The 23,578-nt window shown below is 36.9% G+C and overlaps 1 long non-coding RNA gene across 1 annotated transcript in view; it reads right to left on the bottom strand.

Moving 5' to 3' along the window:
• Nucleotides 1–23,578, bottom strand: part of LOC143679195 (uncharacterized) — a 114,988-nt gene that overhangs the window by 18,734 nt on the left and 72,676 nt on the right. Inside the window, exon 2 of the long non-coding RNA XR_013173581.1 lies at nucleotides 20,462–20,561. This is a non-coding gene — a long non-coding RNA (uncharacterized LOC143679195). The remainder of the gene's footprint in view (nucleotides 1–20,461; nucleotides 20,562–23,578) is intronic.

Genomic DNA, 23,578 nt, shown 5'->3' with positions numbered 1-23,578 from the left:
AACCCTCCAGTCCAGACTGGCAGCAGCTTTGTTTGTACTGGTCCCACAGTACTCTCACTGGCTTCCTATGCAGTAGCCTTGGATCATGCCCATCAGGCATAAGAAGTTTCCACAAATTCTTCCTGGATAACTCCATGCCCAATCCTGGCTTTCTCTGAAATGGCTGACTGTTTCCACATTTGGCCAAATCCTCATGTGGGGTACTGCTCTCTAGGGTCTCCCTTCCAGGAAGCCCAGAATTCTCCAGAACATCAACTTATGATTTCTTTGTACCCAAGAGTTCAATTCTCAGTTTACCTCTTTCCTGTCACATTTCACTATAAGCTGTGAGGAGAAACAAGGCTGCACTTTTGACATTTAATTTGGAGATCTCTTCTGCTCCAAGTTCATGGCTTTTAAAATCAGCTTTCCAGACAAAGACACTAGTCAACTTTGCCAGATTGTCTAGAATTTTAAAACAAAGCTCACTTTCCTTCCAGTCTATAATAACACATGTTTCATTTCTGTCTAAGGCTTTATCATTATCAGAAGTGTCTTTATACACATTTCTACCAACAGTTTCTTCAAAGCATTCTAGACCTTCTCTATCAAGCTTCTCATAATTCCTCCAGAATCTTCCCCTTATCCATTTAAAAAGCTGTTCCAACAAGTTTGGTATTTGCAAATCACAGCACCATCCCACCCTCCAGTACCAAAATCTGTTCTAGTTTGCTAGCTGCTGGAATGTAATATACCAAGAATAGAATGGCTTTTTAAAAGAGGAATTTAATAAATTGCTAGTTTACAGTTCTAAGGCTGAGGAAATGTCCCAATTAAAACAAGTCTGGAGAAATGTCCAATCATAGGCTTCCAGAGAAAGATACCTTGGTTCAAGGAGGCAGATGAAGTTCAGGGTTTCTCTCTCAAGTGAGAAGGCATGTGGCAAAATAGTCAGGGCTTCTCTCTCAACTGGAAGGGCACAAGGCAAACACAGCATCATCTGGTAGCTTCTTCTCCTGGCTTTTTTTCATGAATCTCCCTGGAGGTATTTTACTTCTTCATCTCCAAAGGTCACTGGCTGGTGGACTCTGCTTCTTGTGACTATGTTATTCTGCTCTGCTCTCTCTGAATCTCTCATTCTCCAAAATGTTTTCTCTTTTATAGGACTTCAGAAACTAATGAAGACCCACCCAAATGGGTGAAGGCATGCTTCTACCTAACCCAGTTTAACAACCGCTCTTGACTGAATCACATCTCCAGGGAGATTATTTAAGTGTGGTTTCAAACATATAATACTGAATAGGGATTAGAAGAAATGACTGCCTTTACAAAATGCGATTAGGATTAAAACATTGTTTTTCTAGGGTACATATATCATTTCAAACCTGCACAGATGTCAATTCACTTATCTCTACTAGAGAAAGCATTACCCTCTCTGCTTCAATGTGCCATAATCCATGAAGCCAATTAGTTAGGGACTCCTTAGTTTATTTTTGTGTGTCTGTATTGCTGCCTCAAATTACTCAATTCAGCAATGGTATAATCTGTCATAGTAATATACAATTTCTGTTCAGGAGATTGGAGTTGCTGAACCCGTAGAATTGATCTTTGGATACCTTCCATTTCTGTTGTATTATGGGGAACATCTTTTGAGGTTTTCCAACCTCTTACACCACCCATTCCTTCTCCTCTTCCTCTTCCAAGGAGGAGTCTACAGGGTCTCACATTTTGGGGGTTCATTTCAGAATACCAAAACTCCTCTGGACTTGAGCCTGATGAAACTTATGGCTTCTGATTTGGACATGTCTGCATGACAGAATTTCTAACTGATCATCTGCTCAGTGCAAGTGATCATCAGAGTCCTTCGTTTTTGCCTGGGCAAGATAAATATCTCTTATTTCTAATGCTTCCTCTAAATGGTGCATGGTAGCTTTTGCCATTTGTTCTGCCTTAGTAGCCATTCATAGGGCTCCCAACAATGTCCATGTTATGGCTGCCACTATTTGATGGTACCTTTTCTTTTTATTCAAATATGGTTGTCCTTCTATCTATTACAAAGCAGTTAACAAACCTGCTGTAATTTATAAGGCATCCCCATATATTCATTGCAGTCCCCATTCATCTAGAAGGGCAGTCCCACTCCACACATGGACAATAGAGGCCAAATTGATATTTCTCCCATGGTTCTCCCTTCCAAGAACTTTGGCTCACCATAGCCTGTAGCTCCTTAGTCTCCAGGCTGGCTTGCCAAGTGTTCCAATGCAGCTTTTGCAGTGCTTGGCTCATAGCAGCACAAAGACCAAATATGCCAGGCATGGAATTAGACATGAATCTTAATTAGGAGTCATGAACAGAGCAGATTTTTCTCAAAGGTAATCATTCATGGAATGGAAGTCTGTGTCCCACAAAAGGTGGGGAGTGTCAGAGGACAGCTTATCAAGATTTAGGACAAAGAGTTTCCATATGGTGTGACAACAGAGTTTCAGCAGAGTATCATGACAAGGGGGTTGGATGTTTGTTATCAGGAGCGATCAGGGGAGGTGATTGCCAATGCCTTGTTTATGATACTATTTGTACATTCTTACATGCTGTGGAGTTCTGATGACCTTCATTGTCTGTCCTGTTATGTATGAAGCTATGTGCAATGACCTGCTCTTGATGCAGATGGGAATGATTTCTATATGGATGGGAATCCTGGTCTGTTCTGGTTTGAATATGTTGTGTACCCCAGAAAAGCCATATTGTTTCTCATTCAATATTGCTGGGTGAGATAACTTTGATTGTTTCTATGGAGATGTGACCCACCCAATTGTGGTTGGTATCTTTTGATTAGGAAGTTTATATGGAGAAGTGTCTCCATCCATTCAAGATAAGGTTGCTTACTAAAGTCTGTTGAAAAGGAACCAGTTTGGGTAAAGCATTAGTGCTGACAGAGCCCACACAACCAGAGAGATTTGGAGATGTAAAAAGAAAATGCCCTTGGGGAATATATTTGAAACAAGAAGTCAGATACTCCAGAATATGTCAGCTATGTGCCTTCTTATCTCAAAGAGGTGTTCTGGACCCATTAGCCTTTATTGAACCCAGGTATCTTCCTCTGCAGGCCTTAGTTTGGACATTTTTATAGCCTTAGAACTGTAAATTTGCAACTTAATAAATTCCCTTTTTAAAGCCATTACATTTATGGTATTTTCCATTCTGACAGCTTTCACAAACTAAAACACAGGCCCTGGATTCCCATAACAGCTTCCCTGCAGGTATGGAAAGAATATGGAAATATTTTCTCCCCTTGCTAAGGCAATTTCTGGAATCCTTCAAGTTGGAGATGAGTCCTCAGGATTCCAGATGTATAATATGGAAAATAGGCAGAATAACATTTTCAATACATGACTTATATGCTCATTCTTTTTTTGCATTTGAATCTGCAAACCTCACTTATCCCTCCCACATATACCCAGTTCAAGTTGGGGGCAGCAATTGTGGGGGTTCAGGGAATCATTATGTTAAGTCCACTGGCCCTCAGTCTTCCCTCTGTACCCTCCGGGGGGGAGTATAGTCAGTTGATGTACTTGTTGATGGTGTCTACCCCCAGACTAAACTGGTTCAGGATTCTGAGATCTTATCCTTCTTCATTGAGCCCATCACCTCTCTCCTGCCCTCTAGGGAATGTTTAGAGGAATGTAGAAGAAGTCCACTCTGTCTGAGTTTTGGCTTTGAGAATATCTGGGACAGTCCTCCATGCATTCAACTTACTATATGCAGGACACTTGCTGGAGTACATACATGATTTTGGCCTAGCACAGATTTGTTCTGTCAGGGAGGTACTGTCCTTATTTCACAGATGGGGCACCAAGGCTCAGGGAGGTTAAGTGGCTTGCTTAATCTTTCAGCCGGTAAGTGAGGGAATATGGACTGTGACTCAGACCTATAACACCATTACCTAGAGTAAGATCCACTCAGATGTGATGGGGGCCCTTGAGTCCACTACCTATGGTACTAGGTTCAACCATACCCCAGCCATTTCCAGTCTGGAAAAGTTGTTCCATTCTGGCCTTGGGGACAACACTGTCTTAGGATTTTTTGTACAGGTGGTTTACACAGGGTTTTATGAGTACATACAAGGATAGTACAGCTGGGGTAGGTGAGCATATGGTAGTGGAGGTTGAAAAGGGAAGTATGGACTTCCTGGAAGATGGCGGCTTAGTAAGACGCGCGGATCTTAGTTTCTTCTCCAGGACACCTACTAGGGGAGTAGAAACGATACAGAAAGCGCCCAAAGCCACAACAGAGATAAAAAAGACAGCGTACCCCATCCTGGAACGGCTGGCTGGCTGAGAGAAGCAGCTCGGGTGAGATCGCCGAGGCGCGTGGGCCTTACCGGGCGGGGTGGCAAGCGGCCGGAGTTACTCCCTTCCCCCTTCGCGGGCCGGCTGGGAGAATTGGAGAGGTGGTCCCCTGAAACCAAGGCGACTGGCGCCCACACCACGCGCAGCCCCCGGACCAACTGAGAGAATTGGATCGGAAACCCCCAGGCTGCGGAGAACGGTGACCCCGTGACTCCCGGGGAACGTGCACTCTCTCGGGCGGGCCGTTGCCGCTGGCGCCCTCCCACCACGCTTGTTGCCCAGGGCCGACTAGGAAATTCGGACGGGCTCTTTCCCTGGCTGCGGCGACCAGCAACCCTCCCTGCGTTCGGACACCCTCCCTGCGTTCGGACCCCGGGCCGGCTCAAGCCGCTTCGGCTAGCGAACCCCCAGGACGGCGAGAGTTTTCCAAAGTTTAAGGTCCCACAGCACCTTTTACTGGTGGGACCCACAGACAAACGTGTGCCACGAGCGCCACCTACTGGGCAGGATAAGAAAAACAGAACCCAGAGATTTCACAGAAAAATATTACAACCTTGCTGGGTCCAACACCAAGAGAAATCTGAATAAATGCCCAGACGCCAGCAGCAGAAGATAACTGTCCACGCTCAAAAGATTGAGAATATGGCTCAGTCAAAGGAACAAACCAATAGCTCAAATGAGACACAAGAGCTGAGACAACTAATGCTGAATATACGAACAGAAATGGAAAACCTCTTCAAAAATGAAATCGATAAATTGAGGGAGGACATGAAGAGGACATGGGCTGAACATAAAGAAGAAATAGAAAAACTGAAAAAACAAATCGCAGAACTTATGGAAGTGAAGGATAAAGTAGCAAACATAGAAAAAATAATGGATAGCTACAATGATAGATTTAAAGAGACAGAAGATAGAATTAGTGATTTGGAGGATGGGTCATCTGAATTCCAAAAAGAAACAGAAACTATAGGGAAAAGAATGGAAAAATTTGAACAGGGTATCAGGGAACTCAAGGACAATATGAACCGCACAAATATGCATGTTGTGGGTGTCCCAGAAGGAGAAGAGAAAGGAAAAGGAGGAGAAAAACTAATGGAAGAAATTATCACTGAAAATTTCCCAACTCTTATGAAAGACCTAAAATTACAGATCCAAGAAGTGCAGCGCACCCCAAAGAGATTAGACCCAAATAGGCGTTCTCCAAGACACTTACTAGTTAGATGTCAGAGGTCAAAGAGAAAGAGAAGATCTTGAAAGCAGCAAGAGAAAAACAATCCATTACATACAAGGGAAACCCAATAAGACTTTGTGTAGATTTCTCAGCAGAAACCATGGAGGCTAGAAGACAGTGGGATGATATATTTAAAATACTAAAAGAGAAAAGCTGCCAACCAAGACTCCTATATCCAGCAAAATTATCCTTCAAAAATGAGGGAGAAATTAAAACATTCTCAGACAAAAAGTCACTGAAAGAATTTGTGACCAAGAGACCAGCTCTGCAAGAAATACTAAAGGGAGCACTAGAGTCAGATACAAAAAGACAGAAGAGAGAGATATGGAAAAGAGTGTAGAAAGAAGGAAAATCAGATATGATATATATAATACAAAAGGCAAAATGTTAGAGGAAAATATTATCCAAACAGTAATAACACTAAATGTCAATGGACTGAATTCCCCAATCAAAAGACATAGATTGGCAGAATGGATTAAAAAACAGGATCCTTCTATATGCTGTCTACAGGAAACACATCTTAGACCCAAAGATAAACATAGGTTGAAAGTGAAAGGTTGGGAAAAGATATTTCATGCAAATAACAACCAGAAAAGAGCAGGAGTGGCTATACTAATATCCAACAAATTAGACTTCAAATGTAAAACAGTTAAAAGAGACAAAGAAGGACACTATATACTAATAAAAGGAACAATTAAACAAGAAGACATAACAATCATAAATATTTACGCACCGAATCAGAATGCCCCAAAATACATGAGGAATATACTGCAAACACTGAAAAGGGAAATAGACTCATATACCATAATAGTTGGAGACTTCAACTCACCACTCTCATCAAGGGACAGAACATCTAGACAGAAGATCAACAAAGAAATAGAGAATCTGAATATTACTATAAATGAACTAGACTTAATAGACATTTATAGGACATTACATCCCACAACAGCAGGATACACCTTTTTCTCAAGTGCTCATGGATCATTCTCAAAGATAGACCATATGCTGGGTCACAAAGCAAGTCTCAACAAATTTAAAAAGATTGAAATCTTACGCAACACTTTCTCGGACCATAAAGGAATGATGTTGGAAATCAATAATAGGAGGAGTGCCAGAAAATTCACAAATACGTGGAGGCTCAACAACACACTCCTAAACAACGACTGGGTCAAAGAAGAAATTGCAAGAGAAATTAGCAAATACCTCGAGGCGAATGAAAATGAAAACACAACATATCAAAACTTATGGGACGCAGCAAAGGCAGTGCTAAGAGGGAAATTTATTGCTCTAAGTGCCTATATCAGAAAAGAAGAAAAGGCAAAAATTCAGGAATTAACTATCCATTTGGAAGAACTAGAGAAAGAACAGCAAGCTAACCCCAAAGCAAGCAAAAGGAAAGAAATAACAAAGATTAGAGCACAAATAAATGAAATTGAAAACATGAAAACAATAGAGAAAATCAATAAGGCCAGAAGTTGGTTCTATGAGAAAATCAATAAGATTGATGGGCCCTTAGCAAGATTGACAAAAAGAAGAAGAGAGAGGATGCAAATAAATAAGATCAGAAATGGAAGAGGAGACATAACTACTGACCTCACAGAAATAAAGGAGGTAATAACAGGATACTATGAACAACTTTACACTAATAAATACAACAATTTAGAGGAAATGGACGGGTTCCTGGAAAGACATGAACAACCAACTTTGACTCAAGAAGACATAGATGACCTCAACAAACCAATCACAAGTAAAGAAATTGAATTAGTCATTCAAAAGCTTCCTAAAAAGAAAAGTCCAGAACCAGATGGCTTCACATGTGAATTCTACCAAACGTTCCAGAAAGAATTAGTACCAATTCTCTTCAAACTCTTCAAAAAAATCGAAGTGGAGGGAAAACTGCCTAATTCATTCTATGAAGCCAACATCACCCTCATACCAAAACCAGGCAAAGACATTACAAAAAAAGAAAACTACAGACCAATCTCTCTAATGAATACAGATGCAAAAATCCTCAATAAAATTCTAGCAAATCGTATCCAACAACACATTAAAAGAATTATACATCATGACCAAGTAGGATTCATCCCAGGTATGCAAGGATGGTTCAACATAAGAAAATCAATTAATGTAATACACCATATCAACAAATCAAAGCAGAAAAATCACATGATCATCTCAATTGATGCAGAGAAGGCATTCGACAAGATTCAACATCCTTTCCTGTTGAAAACACTTCAAAAGATAGGAATACAAGGGAACTTCCTTAAAATGATAGAGGGAATATATGAAAAACCCACAGCTAATATCATCCTCAATGGGGAAAAATTGAAAACTTTCCCCCTAAGATCAGGAACAAGACAAGGATGTCCACTATCACCACTATTATTCAACATTGTGTTGGAGGTTCTAGCCAGAGCAATTAGACAAGAAAAAGAAATACAAGGCATCAAAATTGGAAAGGAAGAAGTAAAACTATCACTGTTTGCAGACGATATGATACTATACGTAGAAAACCCGGAAAAATCCACAACAAAACTACTAGAGCTAATAAATGAGTACAGCAAAGTAGCAGGTTACAAGATCAACATTCAAAAATCTGTAGCATTTCTATACACTAGTAATGAACAAGCTGAGGGGGAAATCAAGAAACGAATCCCATTTACAATTGCAACTAAAAGAATAAAATACCTAGGAATAAATTTAACTAAAGAGACAAAAAACCTATATAAAGAAAACTACAAAAAACTACTAAAAGAAATCACAGAAGACCTAAATAGATGGAAGGGCATACCGTGTTCATGGATTGGAAGACTAAATATAGTTAAGATGTCAATCCTACCTAAATTGATTTACAGATTCAATGCAATACCAATCAAAATCCCAACAACTTATTTTTCAGAAATAGAAAAACCAATAAGCAAATTTATCTGGAAGGGCAGGGTGCCCCGAATTGCTAAAAACCTCTTGAGGAAAAAAAACGAAGCTGGAGGTCTCGCGCTGCCTGACTTTAAGGCATATTATGAAGCCACAGTGGTCAAAACAGCATGGTATTGGCATAAAGATAGATATATCGACCAATGGAATCGAATAGAGTGCTCAGATATAGACCCTCTCATCTATGGACATTTGATCTTTGATAAGGCAGTCAAGCCAACTCACCTGGGACAGAGCAGTCTCTTCAATAAATGGTGCCTAGAGAACTGGATATCCATATGCAAAAGAATGAAAGAGAACCCGTATCTCACACCCTATACAAAAGTTAACTCAAAATGGATCAAAGATCTAAACATTAGGTCTAAGACCATAAAACAGTTAGAGGAAAATGTTGGGAGATATCTTATGGATCTTACAACTGGAGGCGGTTTTATGGACCTTAAACCTAAAGCAAGAGCACTGAAGAAGGAAATAAATAAATGGGAACTCCTCAAAATTAAACACTTTTGTGCATCAAAGAACTTCATCAAGAAAGTAGAAAGACAGCCTTCACAATGGGAGACAATATTTGGAAATGATATATCAGATAAAGGTCTAGTATCCAGAATTTATAAAGAGATTGTTCATCTCAACAACAAAAAGACAGCCAACCCAATTACAAAATGGGAAAAAGACTTGAACAGACACCTCTCAGAAGAGGAAATACGGATGGCCAAGAGGCACATGAAGAGATGCTCAATGTCCCTGGCCATTAGAGAAATGCAAATCAAAACCACAATGAGATATCATCTCACACCCACCAGAATGGCCATTATCAACAAAACAGAAAATGACAAGTGCTGGAGAGGATGCGGAGAAAGAGGCACACTTATCCACTGTTGGTGGGAATGTCAAAGGGTGCAACCACTGTGGAAGGCAGTTTGGCGGTTCCTCAAAAAGCTGAATATAGAATTGCCATACGACCCAGCAATACCACTGCTAGGTATCTACTCAAAGGACTTAAGAGCAAAGACACAAACGGACATTTGCACACCAATGTTTATAGCAGCATTATTTACAATTGCAAAGAGATGGAAACAGCCAAAATCTCCATCAACAGAAGAGTGGCTAAACAAACTGTGGTATATACATACGATGGAATATTATGCAGCTTTAAGACAAGATAAACTTATGAACCATGTAATAACATGGATGGACCTAGAGAATATTATGCTGAGTGAATCCAGCCAAAAACTAAAGGACAAATACTGTATGGTCCCACTGATGTGAACGGACATTCGAGAATAAACTTGAAATATGTCATTGGTAACAGAGTTCAGCAGGAGTTAGAAACAGGGTAAGACAATGGGTAATTGAAGCTGAAGGGATACAGACTGTGCAACAGGACTAGATACAAAAACTCAAAAATGGACAGCACAATAATACCTAATTGTAAAGTAATCATGTTAAAACACTGAGCTATAGGTTTTTGTTTTGTTTTGTTTTGTTTTGTTTTGATTTTACTATTATTACTTTTATTTTTTTCTCTATATTAACATTCTATATCTTTTTCGGTTATGTTGCTAGTTATTCTAAACCAATGCAAATGTACTAAGAAATGATGATCATGCATCTATGTGATGATGTTAAGAATTAATGATTGCATGTGTAGAATGGTATGATCTCTAAATGTTGGGTTAATTTCTTTTTTTCCGTTAATTAAAAAAAAAAAAAGAGAAGGGATAATTGGAGATGAAGGGATACAGACTGTACAACGGGACTGGATATAAAACTCAGAAATGGACAGCACAATACTACCCAATTGTAATGCAATTATGTTAAAACACTGAATGAAGCTGCATGTGAGGTATAGGTTTTTTGTTTTTGTTTTTTTTGTTTTTTTTTTCTTTTTATTATTGTTTTAATTCTTATTCTGTTGTCTTTTTATTTCTTTTTCTAAATCGATGCAAATGTACTAAGAAATGATGAATATGCAACTATGTGATGTTATTAAGAATTACTGATTGTACATGTAGATTGGAATGATTTGTAATTGTTTTGTTAATTCTTTTTTTAATTAATAAAAAAAAATGAAAAAAAAAAAAGAAAAGAAAAGGGAAGTATGCAACTTAATACACTTGTTGCTCACCTGGAAATGCACATTTCAGAGAAGGGCCTGGAAGTGGTGTGTGGAAGGTCTCACAAAAGGTTTTGGGGAATTTTCCACAAACTCACTAAAATCTGCAATTCTTAAGCTTAGTAAAAGGAAAAACTGTATCCAACTTATGAATTAATTTGACTATCTTAATTGTATTTAGAGTTCACTTTCACAAGGTTTTGAGGAATCCTACTTTAATAAGCCAGTACCAAAGCAATTCTGGTCTCTCAAATTGAATTTTTATCCCTTAGTTGATTAGAGAAGGTGTTTGCCTTGATATGACTTCAGGTGTTTCCTTTTTTGGCTTAAGAGACAAGGAGCTCAGAGGTAAATTTATTGCATAGATGCTGCAAAGCTTTCATTCATGAATTGTAGGTCAAATTTGTCCTCCTACATCTTGTGCTCCTAACTTAATTTTTTATTTTATCTATATATTATTATATGGAAATATTTGCTGTGATCACTGACCTATGTTCTTTTGAAAGTTGGTAAAATGCAAGTCCTTCAGTGTCATTGAACAGAGATCACTGTCCACTATCTTCTTCAATTACACAGCATGAAAGATGGAAAATGAACTTAACAACTTTTCAGTAGAAATGTAGGAAAGCAGGATGTGGCATAATATGCATAAATGTGGGGCCAAGGGTCATGAGAGAGTTTGTAAATATCCCTTGGGCTGGGAACTGAGGAGTGTCTATCTCAAGCCTTGTCTTGACTCTGTAAATTGAATTGAGTAGAAAATATTGTTGACTTGTGCAAGGTTTTCCCAGGCAGCCCAGATGTGGTTAAACTGTCTCTCCAGGGAACCATCCACTCACCCACATCCTCACTTGATGTTGACTCTGTGCTGGGATATGGAAATTTCCATAAGAGGATATTGGTCACAAATTCCACCCTGCTGTTCTTCCTGTGTTGATGATGTTAAAGAGTAGATGACAAATTGACTTAGTGCCTCTGAGCCTATTGGTTATGGTGGGCCTACTGACCAGGTTGTAGAAGTCAGCCCAGCAGAAACCAAGAACATTTGGGGTTTAGTGGTTACCTCAAGGGCCCCTCCACCCAATGTCAACAGCAGTGTACCTGCACAATGTTTCATGAGTGGGCAATAGACAGACAAGATGAATCCCCTGCATGTTGCTAAATTTTTTTCTCCTATCCCTTTTTGAGTGTCTTCTTTCTCTGAAACTTCTACCAACAGGCAGAATCCTACCAAGCATCCCCACAACTCTGTCTCAGACTTCAGTGTCTGGTTAACTACATGATGGCCTTATGGGCCATGTTGATGACTGGCATGTTGATGCTGGCAAAGATATGGCATCCATGTTGTTGGTGACTGCTATGTAGTCAAAGTCTGAGTGTTGATTTACAGGCTGCCTATATATACAAAATAAATTCATAGCATCACAATATCACAAAAGCCTTAAATAACTTCACTAAAAATAAAAATGCAATACCAAGTCAAAAACAATATTAAATCTCATCACAGACAGTAACAGGCATGGTCTGTTATAAGAAAAAATTCTCTTCTGGCTGTTGACCTATGAAACTCAGAACCAGTCATTTGCTTTCACTATTCAAAGAAATAAAAGTCAGGATGCATACTCCCATTGCCATAGAGAGAAATGAAAAGGAAAACAGGGCTAATTGGACCCAAAGTGTTGCATAAAGGTGCAGGGCAAACTCCATTATATTTGAAAGTAAGAGTCATTTATAGAATTACTTTTCCTCTTCTGGGTTTCAAATAACAGCAATCCCATTCTCTCTAAGGCTTACACAATGGCCCTGTTCTCTCCAAATGCTGAGGTGAGGGTTGTAAAATTAAGAGGCATTGAAGAGACCACCTTTTTCTTGGCTGCACCCTTTTCTTGTGTCAAGGCAGCACCAGGGATCTTTGTCCACTCTGGGACACACACTCGCCTCTAGAAAAATGGGATGATCACCAGACTATCCCCAAGCCCCAGGGAATGTATTCTATCCTCTCAATGCCTGTGGTGGCAAAAATCATTTCAAGCAATGATTCCATGGCAAATATGCCCTCTCCATGTTTAAGATGGGTGTTGCTTTCTGTAGAAACAGAGCTCGAAGGATATTAAGGAATGATGAGAAAAAAAGAAGAAAGGAAGAAAGAAAGAAAGACACAGATGGGCTCAGGGGGTCTGATGCTTGAGTTTACTTCAGACAGACTTCAGACAATTTTATTCTCAACCAGATCCTAGTTATATACCACAGGATGTCAATAGATATGCAGGCATTTCCTGAGGGAGCAAGATTCTTATCTCACAGTGTTCTTCATACTTAACATAACTGTTTGGGGTAAACATTCTCTTTCTCCCAGACTGCTCTACATAACAATCGCCACAGTTTACCGCTGCCATCCCGAGGCCAGCAGCTTGCAACAAATTCTGTAGGTCTTGCTTTAAACTCTAGGCTTCTACAGATGGGTCCACTCTCTTGGTCCATGGTTCTGCCTCTGAAGTCATTTTTCATTCAATTTGTCACTTTTCTGTCCCTTTAAATACAGACTGATAGTGGATCCATTTATACAGATCCTGCAACAGTATTGGTATTTTCTATGCATTATGCAGGGATCATAACCATCAGAGAACAAAACTTTCCACAAATCTCTACTTGATAACTCCATCTCCAATCCTGGATTGTCCTGTAATGGCTGACTAGTTCCATGTTTGGTTAAATCCTCACATGGAGCTTTATTACCTGGGATCTCACATTCTGGAAGCCCAGAATTTTCTGGGCCACCAAGTTTTGGTTTCTTTATAAACAAGAGCTCTTTTCCTGCCTTATCCCTTCCCTGTCACATTTCACTTTAGTCTGCAAGGAGAAATTAGGCCACACCTTCCATTTTTAATTTGGAAATCTCTTCAGTTATGTATCCCAACTCGTGGCTTTTAGATTTTCCATTCTATCTAACACCAGTACTTAATTTTGCCAAATTCTCTCACAAGGATCACCTTCCTTCCAGTTTGCAATAACACAAGCATTATTTCTGTCAAAGCCTCTCAGAGGTATCTTTAGAGTTCACATTTCTACCAACTGTCTGTTCAAAGCAATTCAGGCCTTCTCTATCAAGATTTTCATGCCTCTTCCAGAATCTTTCCCTTATCCATTTGAAAAGTTGTGACAACATATTTGGGTTTACAAACCACAGTAGCCCACTTCAGGTGTTAAAATATGTTTTAGTTTGCTAATGCCTAACTCAAGAAAGGCCAATCGTGTCTAGAACACTTCTGTCAGCTGAGAAGGCATGTGGCTAGCATCTGATATTCTTCATACCTGGTTCAATTTTTTCATTTTCTGATTCCAGTGGCTTCCTCTTTAAGCATCTGGGGGTCTTCCCTTAGATTCACTGGGACAAAACTCTCATTCTCTTTAGAGCTTTCTAGGCCTTTCCATTTATGCTTCTCATTTCTGTCTAGTTTCTACTGATTCTCTCAGCTCTTGGTATGTCCTGGATTTTATGTATTTCAAATGTCTGGGTCTGCATCTGCTTCTGAGGCTTTTCCAAAATGTTTCCCATTTAAAGTACAATTTGATTATTGGTAAACTAATGAAAACCCACCTTGAATGGGTGAAGCCACATCTTCATCTAATTGAAAGTCCACATCCATAATTGAATTGGTCAGTCTTCACTGAAACAGTCTAAACAAAAGTTACTTCATAACAATAGACCAGGACCCACAAGTTTGGATCAGAATAGAAAGAAAATGGCTTTTCTGGGGGTTGGGGTACACAACCATTTCAAATTAGCACATGGTTCCACATTCATTATTTTGCCCATGGGTCTGTTACTTTACACCATTCTTTGAAGAGACTATTCTCTACCTATTGAATGGAGATATTTGGCACCTTGGCCAAACATCAGTTGGGGGACACTCTAGCCAAACTACAGTTGGCCATAGATGTGAGGGTTGATTGCTGAACTCTCAAGTCAATTCCTTCAGTCTATAATACTGTCCTTGTTCCAGTGCTATATGGTCTTGATTATTTTGGGTTTGTAATATCTTTGAAGAACAGGAATGACAGCCCTTGAAATTCAGTCCTTTTTTCAAGATAGATTTTGCTATCCTGGGTGCCATATTGCTCCATATGTATTTTTTAAAACTTTTTTATTGACAAATCTTCACACATATACAGTCCATATATGGTGTACAATCAATGACTAACAATATCATTACTTAGTTGTGCATTAATCACCAAGATAATTTTTTAGAACATTTGTATAACTTCAGAAAAGAAAAAAAAAGAAAAACCTCACAAATCCCTTACCCCTCAGCTCTTCCCTCTCACTGACCACAAAGTATTTCAACGTACCCAATTTTTTTTACCCTTTATACACCTAATATTTATTTATTTTGTATCCATATTTTTAAAATCATCTGTCCATATCCTGGATAAAAAGAGCATCAGAAACAGGTTTTCACAGTCACACAGTTATATTATAAAAGTTATTTTCTTGTATAATAGTCTTCAAGAGTCATGACTACTGGAACTCAGCTCAACAGTTTCAGATTCTGCCCTCCAGCCACTCCAGCATATGACAAACTAAAAAGGAGTATCTATATAATGCATAAGAATAACCTCCAGGATAACCTCTTGACTCTATTTTAAATCTCTCAGCCATTGAAACTTTATTTTGCCTCATTTCTTTCTTCTCCCTTTGGGTCAAGAAGGCTTTCTCAATCCCATGATGCCATCCTGGTGAGTACCATGAGTTATGTCCTTCTTTGCCAGGGAGATTTACATCCCTGAAAGTCATGTCCCGTGTAGGGTGAGGATTTTGCTTAAAGAGAGAGGCCACATCAGAGCAAAAAAAAAAAGGTCATTTGTTAAACCCACCTGAGCCTCATGTCTAACCACTACATGGCCCTTCAAGGGGCTGCACCTATCAGTTTCCTTACCAACAGTAGATAGGTACATCTCATTCTCTCAAATTTCTCTAGCATTTTTTTCTCTGTTTACTTTGTTTATTTTTTATTTTTTGCATGGACAGGCACCAGGAAGCAAATCTTGGTCTCTGGCATGGCAAGCCAGAATTCTGACCCTGAGCCACCATCACACCACCCTCTCTGTTCAGTTTTAAACAGTTTTATTTGCACATCACACAATCAAACCTAAGTAAATAGACATGCATTTATCACCATAATATATAGGAAGTCATTTCCTTTTCTTCCACAAAGAATAATAACCCCTCTCCCATACCCCCACATGTTGACATTTAGTTTGGCATAATGCCTTTTTTACATTCAGTGGAAGTATATTACAATATTGGTGTTCACTATAAACCCTAACTTGCATCAGTTGTACATTTTCCTGTATACCATTCATTTTAAACACCTTGCAATTTTGACATTCTTTTATTCTCCTTCCTGCAAAAGTATTTTTTATTTGTAAAATTTACTCACCATCATTGCCCTCTCTTTGCATTCCTAAGTTATATCATGTCAGTCTTTTTCTCCTATCTTTCCTTCTGTCTTCATAAATACCCCATCCATTCTCCCTCAATCATCCTCATATTTGATTTCCTTCTGTGTACTTATATAGTTGTACTACAGTCAGGTACTATTGTGCTATCCATTCCTGACTTTTGGGCCGTTTCCATCTTTAGCAATTGTAAATAATGCTGTTATAAATTTCAGTGTGCAAATGCCCATTTGTGCCCTTGCTTTAGTTCCACTGAATATATACCTAGTAATGAAATTGCTGGATCATATGGCAATTCTATATTTAGCTTTCTGAGGAACAAGCAAATTGTCTTCCAGAGTGGTTGTACCATTTTACATCCCCTCCACCAGTGGATGAATGTGCCTCTTTCTCCATGTCATCTCCTGCACGTGGTGTTGTCTTGTTTTTTTGTTGTTGTTGTTTGTTTTTGGTAATGAATATTCTAGTGGGTGTGAGATGATATTTCATTGTGGTTTTGATTTGCATTTCCCTAATAACAAGTGAAGTTTGCATCATTTCATATGCATTTTAGCCATTTGTATTTCCTCTTCTGAAAAATATCTCTTCATATCTTTTACCCATTTTGTAATTCAGTTGTTTGTCTTTTTGTTGTTGAGCTGAGGAATTTCCTTATATACTCTGGAAACTGAATGCTTATCTGATATGTGTTTTCCAAATATTGTCTCTCATTGTGTGGTCTGCCTTTTTACTTTCCTGATGAAGTTTTTTGATGCACAAAAGTGTTTATTTTTGAGGAGATTCTATTTATCTATTTCTTTCTTCAATGCTTATGCTTTGGGTGTAAGGTCTAGGAAACTGACTCCTATTACATGATTTATAAGATATCCCCTACATTTTCTTCTAAAAGTTTTATGGTCTTAGCTCTAATATCTCAGTCTTTGATTCATTTTTGAGTTAATTTTTGTATAAGGTGTGACATATGGATATTCATTCATTGTTTTCCATATGGATATCCAGTTCTCCAAGCACCACTTACTGAAGAGGCTGCTCTTTCCCAAATAGCTTGGCTTGACTATCTTATCAAAGGTCAGTTTTACATAGATGAAATGAGATGGTCTATTTCTGAACACTCAATTTGATTCTACTGGTCAGTGTATTTATGTTTATGCCATTACTATGCTCTTTTGACCACTACAGCTTCATAATATGCTTTAAAGTCAGGTGGTGTGAAGTCTTCCATTTCATTTCTTTTTCTGAAGATATTTTTAGCTATATTTTTAGATATTTTGGGGCACGCTGCTCTTCCAAATAAATTTGGTTATTAGTTTTCCTATTTCTGCAATGTAATTTGTGGGGATTTTTTATGTTTTTTTTAAAAAAACATAATTCCTTTATTAAATTTTTGGGGGCTACACGGTAGTTTTTTTTTATGTGTAGCTTCATTTTTTTAAAATACAGTTTTATTGAGGTATACTCACACACCACACAAATCACCAGAAATATACAATCACTGGCTCACAGTATTATCACATAGTTGTGCATACAGCCCCATAATCAATTTTATAACATTTTCCTTGCAACAGAATGGAAATAAAAATAAAAAACAAAACCCAAATCCTCCCATACCCCTTATCCCTCCTCCAAGACCCACCCATTGACCCATTGTATTGGTGTGGTACATTTGTTTACTGTTAATGAAAGAATATTAGAATATTACTGTTAACCACAGTTCATAGTTTGCAATAGATACATTTCCCCCATGTATCATCTATCTTTTTAGATATTTGTTCCCCTATTATTTGTTTATTTTTAATCCATAAACTTTACTTATCTGTCCATACCATAGATAAAAGGAACATCAGTCACAAGGTTTCCACAATCACACGGTCACATTGCAAAGGCTATATCATTATAGAATTGTCTTCAAGTAACATGACTAATGGAACACAGCTCTGCAGTTTCAGGCACCTCCCTCTAGTCTCTCTAATACACCTTAGACTAAAAGGGGGATATTTACATAATGCATAAGAATAACCTCCAAGGCAACCTCTCAACTCAATATAATATAATAATATAATATAATATTATTGTAATTAATATAGTTATTACTGCAATAAATATAATGAAATACCTGTACATTTAATTAGATATATTTTCAATGCAAATATAATTAAATTGTAAATTGCTTTAAATTTAACTGATTATTTTTATATGATATAAATACCTTAAAAGGGTGATTCCTGTTTCCTCTTTACTGTTTTGTGCTATTTCCATATACATTTCTTCTTCATATATTATAAAACTTGCAATTTATTTGCTATTATTTTGCTTTTTTATGAATTCTATGTTAAATAACTTAAGAAGAAAACAAATATATGGTAATATATATTTTAATAATATCAATTTCTTTCCGGAGTTCTGAATTTCATCTAACATATTTTCCAGTTGGTATTTCTTAATCACTTATCTCTTCTTTTGATTATCTGAAAATGTCATTACTTTGACTGTATTTAGGAAAGATGTTTTCACTCAATACAATATTTTGTATTAACTTTTTCCCTTTTTCTTTTTCTCTTTAAGGCAATTTAATGGTGTTTTTCTATTACATTGTAACCTCCATAGTTTCTGATAAGAAGTCAGTCATCATTACTATCCATGTTGACTGGTATATAATATGATTGAATATCACTTTTTGCCTCAGAGTGATTCTTAGATTATATGTTTATATTTGGATTTCAGATTTTTGAGAATGATCAATGTAGTTATGGTATAATATTTATTTTCCTGCCTTGGTTGCACTAATTTTCATAATCAAATACAATTTCAATATTACTTCCAATAATTTTTCTGCTCTATTCTCTTTCTCCTCATTTTCTAGGATTCCATTTTTACACAGATCAGGTTATTTTAATACAGTTCAATAATTTAAATATTAAAAAAATAATTAAATAATAGTACAAACAATAAGGGGTAAATGGAAACATATTTGTAAGAGTTTTATATCATATATGTCATATATATACTTAGATGCACATATATTTATAAAATGTGTATTATTACTTTTGTTATTGAAGATGTATCATTTGGTACATTTTTATTTATCTATACACCTACGAATCCATAACCACATTCAGTTTAATGAGCATTTTCATTGTTCCTACAGGCTTTCCCTAGGCAACAACTGATTTGTTTTCTGTCACCATAGATTAATTTTCATTTTCTAGAATTTTATATAAATGGAATTATAAAATACCTATTTTTCTCTGGTTTATTTTATGCAATATTATTATTTTGAGATTTATCCATCTTGCAGCATTTATCAATTGCTCATTCTTTTTATAGCAGGGTACTAATCCACTATACAGATATTCAAGACTTTGTTTATATTTTCCTCTCTTCATGAACATTTGCATTGTTTCCAGTTTTGGGTTATTACAAATAACTGCCATAGACATTGTTATAAAAGCTTTTGTATAGACATATGCTATCATTTCTTTTTTGTAAATTCCTAAGAGTAGAATGGCTGTTACATATAGTGGCCATAGATTTAACTTTTTCAGAAAATTAAACCATATTTTGAGATAATTGTAATTATGGCCCAAGATATGGTTTAACCTGGTATGTGTAGTATAGACATCTGAAAACGTATTCTGTTAATGTTAAGTTGATTTTAATGATGAAAGATTGACCCTTATATCATTAATAACTCTATCTCTGTTAATTTTGTTTGTGCTGATTTCTACTTTACATGATATTGGCATTCCTACTTTCCTTCTTTTAATATTTAATTTTACGTCTTTTCCATCATTTTATTTTCTTCCACACTGTGTCACTGTATTTTTAGGGAATTTGTTGTAGAAAGTATAAATTTAAGTCATGATTGTTCACTCTGCCAATATCTGACAATTTGCTTGGTTACATCATTTACATTTAATATGATTCTCAATAGATTACTGTGTAAGTCTTCTATTTTATGTTTTATTTTTCTTTGGTCATACTCTCTGTTTTTCACTGCTCTGCTTTTATTCTATCTTCCTGTGGGTTACATGAATATTTTTAAGAATTTTATTTTGACTTAGCTATAGTGGTTTTGGTTGTATCTCTACACATAGGTTTTTTAGTGGTTGCTGTGGGTATTGCAGTATATATACATAAGTTATCTATTATACAAGTAACTTTTCTACTGGCTTGGTCATTTTGCAAGTTCTGCTTAAATATAAATAACTTAATTTCTGCCACTTTACCCCTCAACTCCACTTATAATAAAATTTTCTTAAATATTTTTTCTACATGAATTTAGAAACATGTCATGTTTTTACAATTTTTGCTTCAATAACCAAACATAATTTAGAAAACTTAAGACAAGGACAGATTATTGTATTTAACCATATTTTTATATTGCATCCCTTTTACCTTTCTGTTATACCAAGGTTCTTTCTTGCATCATTTCCTTTCTGTTTAGAGAACTTCCTTTAATGATTCTTTACAGGTTGGTCTTGGTACACAGATTTCCCTGGAGGTAATTCAAGAGGAAGTTGAACATTAAATTGGAAATGTATTATAGACAAATTAACAAATTATTTACTTTATTTATAGTTGCCCTTGAAAGGCTGTTATTGAGTAAATATTATTCTTCATAGCGCATAACTATATATTTACAGTTCAACATGGAGTTCACAGTTAATAATGCCAACGATAACCGGCTAAGACCAGAACAAAGAAATAAATTAGCACATCAGGTGCACTAGGGATAAGAATGCATAGGGGAAGTCAGTCATAAATGCTAGACATGATTTGGTTGGAGTAGCAGATAATCTTGCTAGTGGAAAGACTCTTGGTCCAAAATTATCTTAATAAATATGACACTCATCTTTCTCTCATACAAAGGATGGTAACTTGACACACATCTCATCTGTGAAATAGAAAAAAATAGTAACACTATATAAGACTACATGTTCATCACAAAATCCAATGTTCTCATATTTGATATAGGTACTGATTTAGTCAAACCATGACTGAATAAGTAATTAGGCCCTCAAGTCATCCTTTGACTTCTGAAGTAATTATGATACACTATAACTTTTTCATGGCATTTTCACTTAGTGTATAGATGAGTGGTTTCAGAAAGTGTGTTTCAAGGGTATAAAATACTGTCACCATATTGTTCATGTGAAAGTGGCTGTGGGATATATATACATAAATATGCATAGACCAAAGAATAAGATGACTATGTTAATGGGGGATGTGCAAGTTGAGAGGACTTTTTTCCTCCCTTCTTCACAGTGGTTTTGCACACAAGGCAAGATAGCAATGTATGAGATAATTAGAGCCATAAAATTGCTAGAGCAAAGGGCCCCACTATTGGGAATCAACAGTATGTTGATCATGTAAGTGTCCATGCAGACAAATTTCAAAAAAGGCTGTACATCACAGCAAAGATCAATAAAGTTGGGTCCACACAAAAGCAATCTCAAGGCAAGGACAATCTGAGACATAGAATGTGTGAAGGACCTATCCATGCAAGAATAATCAAAGTAATGTAGACCTTCTATTTCATGATGGTTGTATAACATAAGGGCCTATTTCAATCAATAGCCATGAGGATAAGGACAAAGATCTCCATACAGCCCAATAAATATAGTACAAAACCTTGTGCCATGAACATATTGTAGGATATGATTTTCTTTGCAGAGAGTGCATGCACACTTAGTAAAGGGGATGTGAAATCTGAAAAGCAGATGTCAGCAAAGGACAAAAATATCTGTAGAAACAAATAAATGGAGCTCTCAAGTATGGCAGTGAAATTGATGGTCATAATCATAAGCAAATCCCCACCAGAGTTACTGAACATTCTGTACTCCTTAATTATCAGTTACTCAATTTCTGCCCACATTCTATCTCATGAAAATCTATGTTCTTGAATTCAATTCTCAAAATCTGCTCATTAATACTTACTCCATATTAGAGAGGCATTTTTGGCTTATTTCACTCAACATAATGTCCTGAAGGTCCGTTCACATAGTTGCATGCTTCACAACTTCATACCTTCTGGCAGCCAGTCAATCATCTATTGTATGTATACACCACAATTCACCTTTCTGCTCTTCAGTCCTTCTACCCTTAGACCACCTCCTTCTATTGTAAATCATTTCCACCATAAACACCAGCATGCAAATGTCCATTCATGTCCCTTCTTTCAGGTCTTCCAAGTATATACCGAATAACAAAGTTGTAGGATTATATGGCAACCTTATACTTAGCCTTCTGTGGAAACACCACATTCTATCCAGAGGGACTAGACCAATCTACAGCCTCACCAAAAGTGAATAGGTAAACCTCTCTCCCTACATCTTCTCCAGTGCTTGTATTTCTCTGTTTATTTGTTTAAGTTATATTCATATACCACACTACATTCTAAGTAAACAATCAATGGCTCCTGGTATACTCACATAGTTATGAATTCACTACCATAATCTGTATGAGAACATTTACATTTCTTATGTAAAGAAAGAAGAGAAAGAAATAAATAAGAAAATAAAAAGGCAAACAACAACAACATGCATCAAAACCCCTCCCTTATACTTCCCTTTTATTGACATTTGCTTTGGTACATTGCCTTTGTTTTAATGAATGGAAGAATATTACAATGCTATTGTTAATTATATGCCCATGTTTGGATTGATTTTCCCATATATTATCACATTTTCACCACCTTGGAATGTTGGCATAAATTTGCTTTCCCTCCTGTAAAAACTTTCTTATATTTTTACATTTAATCACCATTATTGCCCCATCTAGATTTCAATAATTTATACTGTCCCAGTTTTTGACCTCTGTCTTTCCCTCTGGTGTCATATGACCTTAATTTTCCTCTTTCAACCATAATCGCACTCTTCTCTAAACATCCCTGTCTTGCACTACCTGTCTGCAGTGCTCCGTTTAGTATTTCTTGAAAAGAAGATTTCTTGTTCATGCAATCTCACAGTGTCTGTGTGTCTGAACATATTTTAAACTCTCCCTCATTTTTCTTTTTTGCATGGGCAGGCACCAGTAATTGAACCCATGTCTCTGGCGTGACAGGCAAGAATTCTGTCACTGAGCCACCATTGCACTGCTCCTCCATTATTGAAGGATATTTTTCACAGGTATAGAAGTCTCAGTTGGCAGTTTTTCACTTTTGGTATCTTAAATATATCATACTACCACCTTTTTGTCTTCATAGTGTGTACTGATTTATTCACACATGATCTTATCAATCTTCCCTTGTATATGATAGATTGCTTTTTCTCTTGTTGCTCTCAGAAGCCTCTCTTTGTCTTAAGCATTTGATAATCTGATCAGTAAGCATCTTGAAGAAAGGCTATTCAGATCCATTCTGTTTGGGGTACTGTGCTTCTTGGATGTGTACTTGTATGTCTTTCATAAGAGTTAGGAAATTTTCAATGATTATTTCATGCATCATTCTATCTGATACTAATTCAACTAATTAAAGATGTTCAAATAAATCTTCAAAATCAAATCAATGAGTTG

The sequence above is a fragment of the Tamandua tetradactyla genome, chromosome 4 (genome assembly GCF_023851605.1).
Source record: "Tamandua tetradactyla isolate mTamTet1 chromosome 4, mTamTet1.pri, whole genome shotgun sequence".
Taxonomy (NCBI): domain Eukaryota; kingdom Metazoa; phylum Chordata; class Mammalia; order Pilosa; family Myrmecophagidae; genus Tamandua; species Tamandua tetradactyla.
Note: the sequence above shows the minus strand (reverse complement) of the source record. Positions and strands in the feature narration are given on the sequence as shown.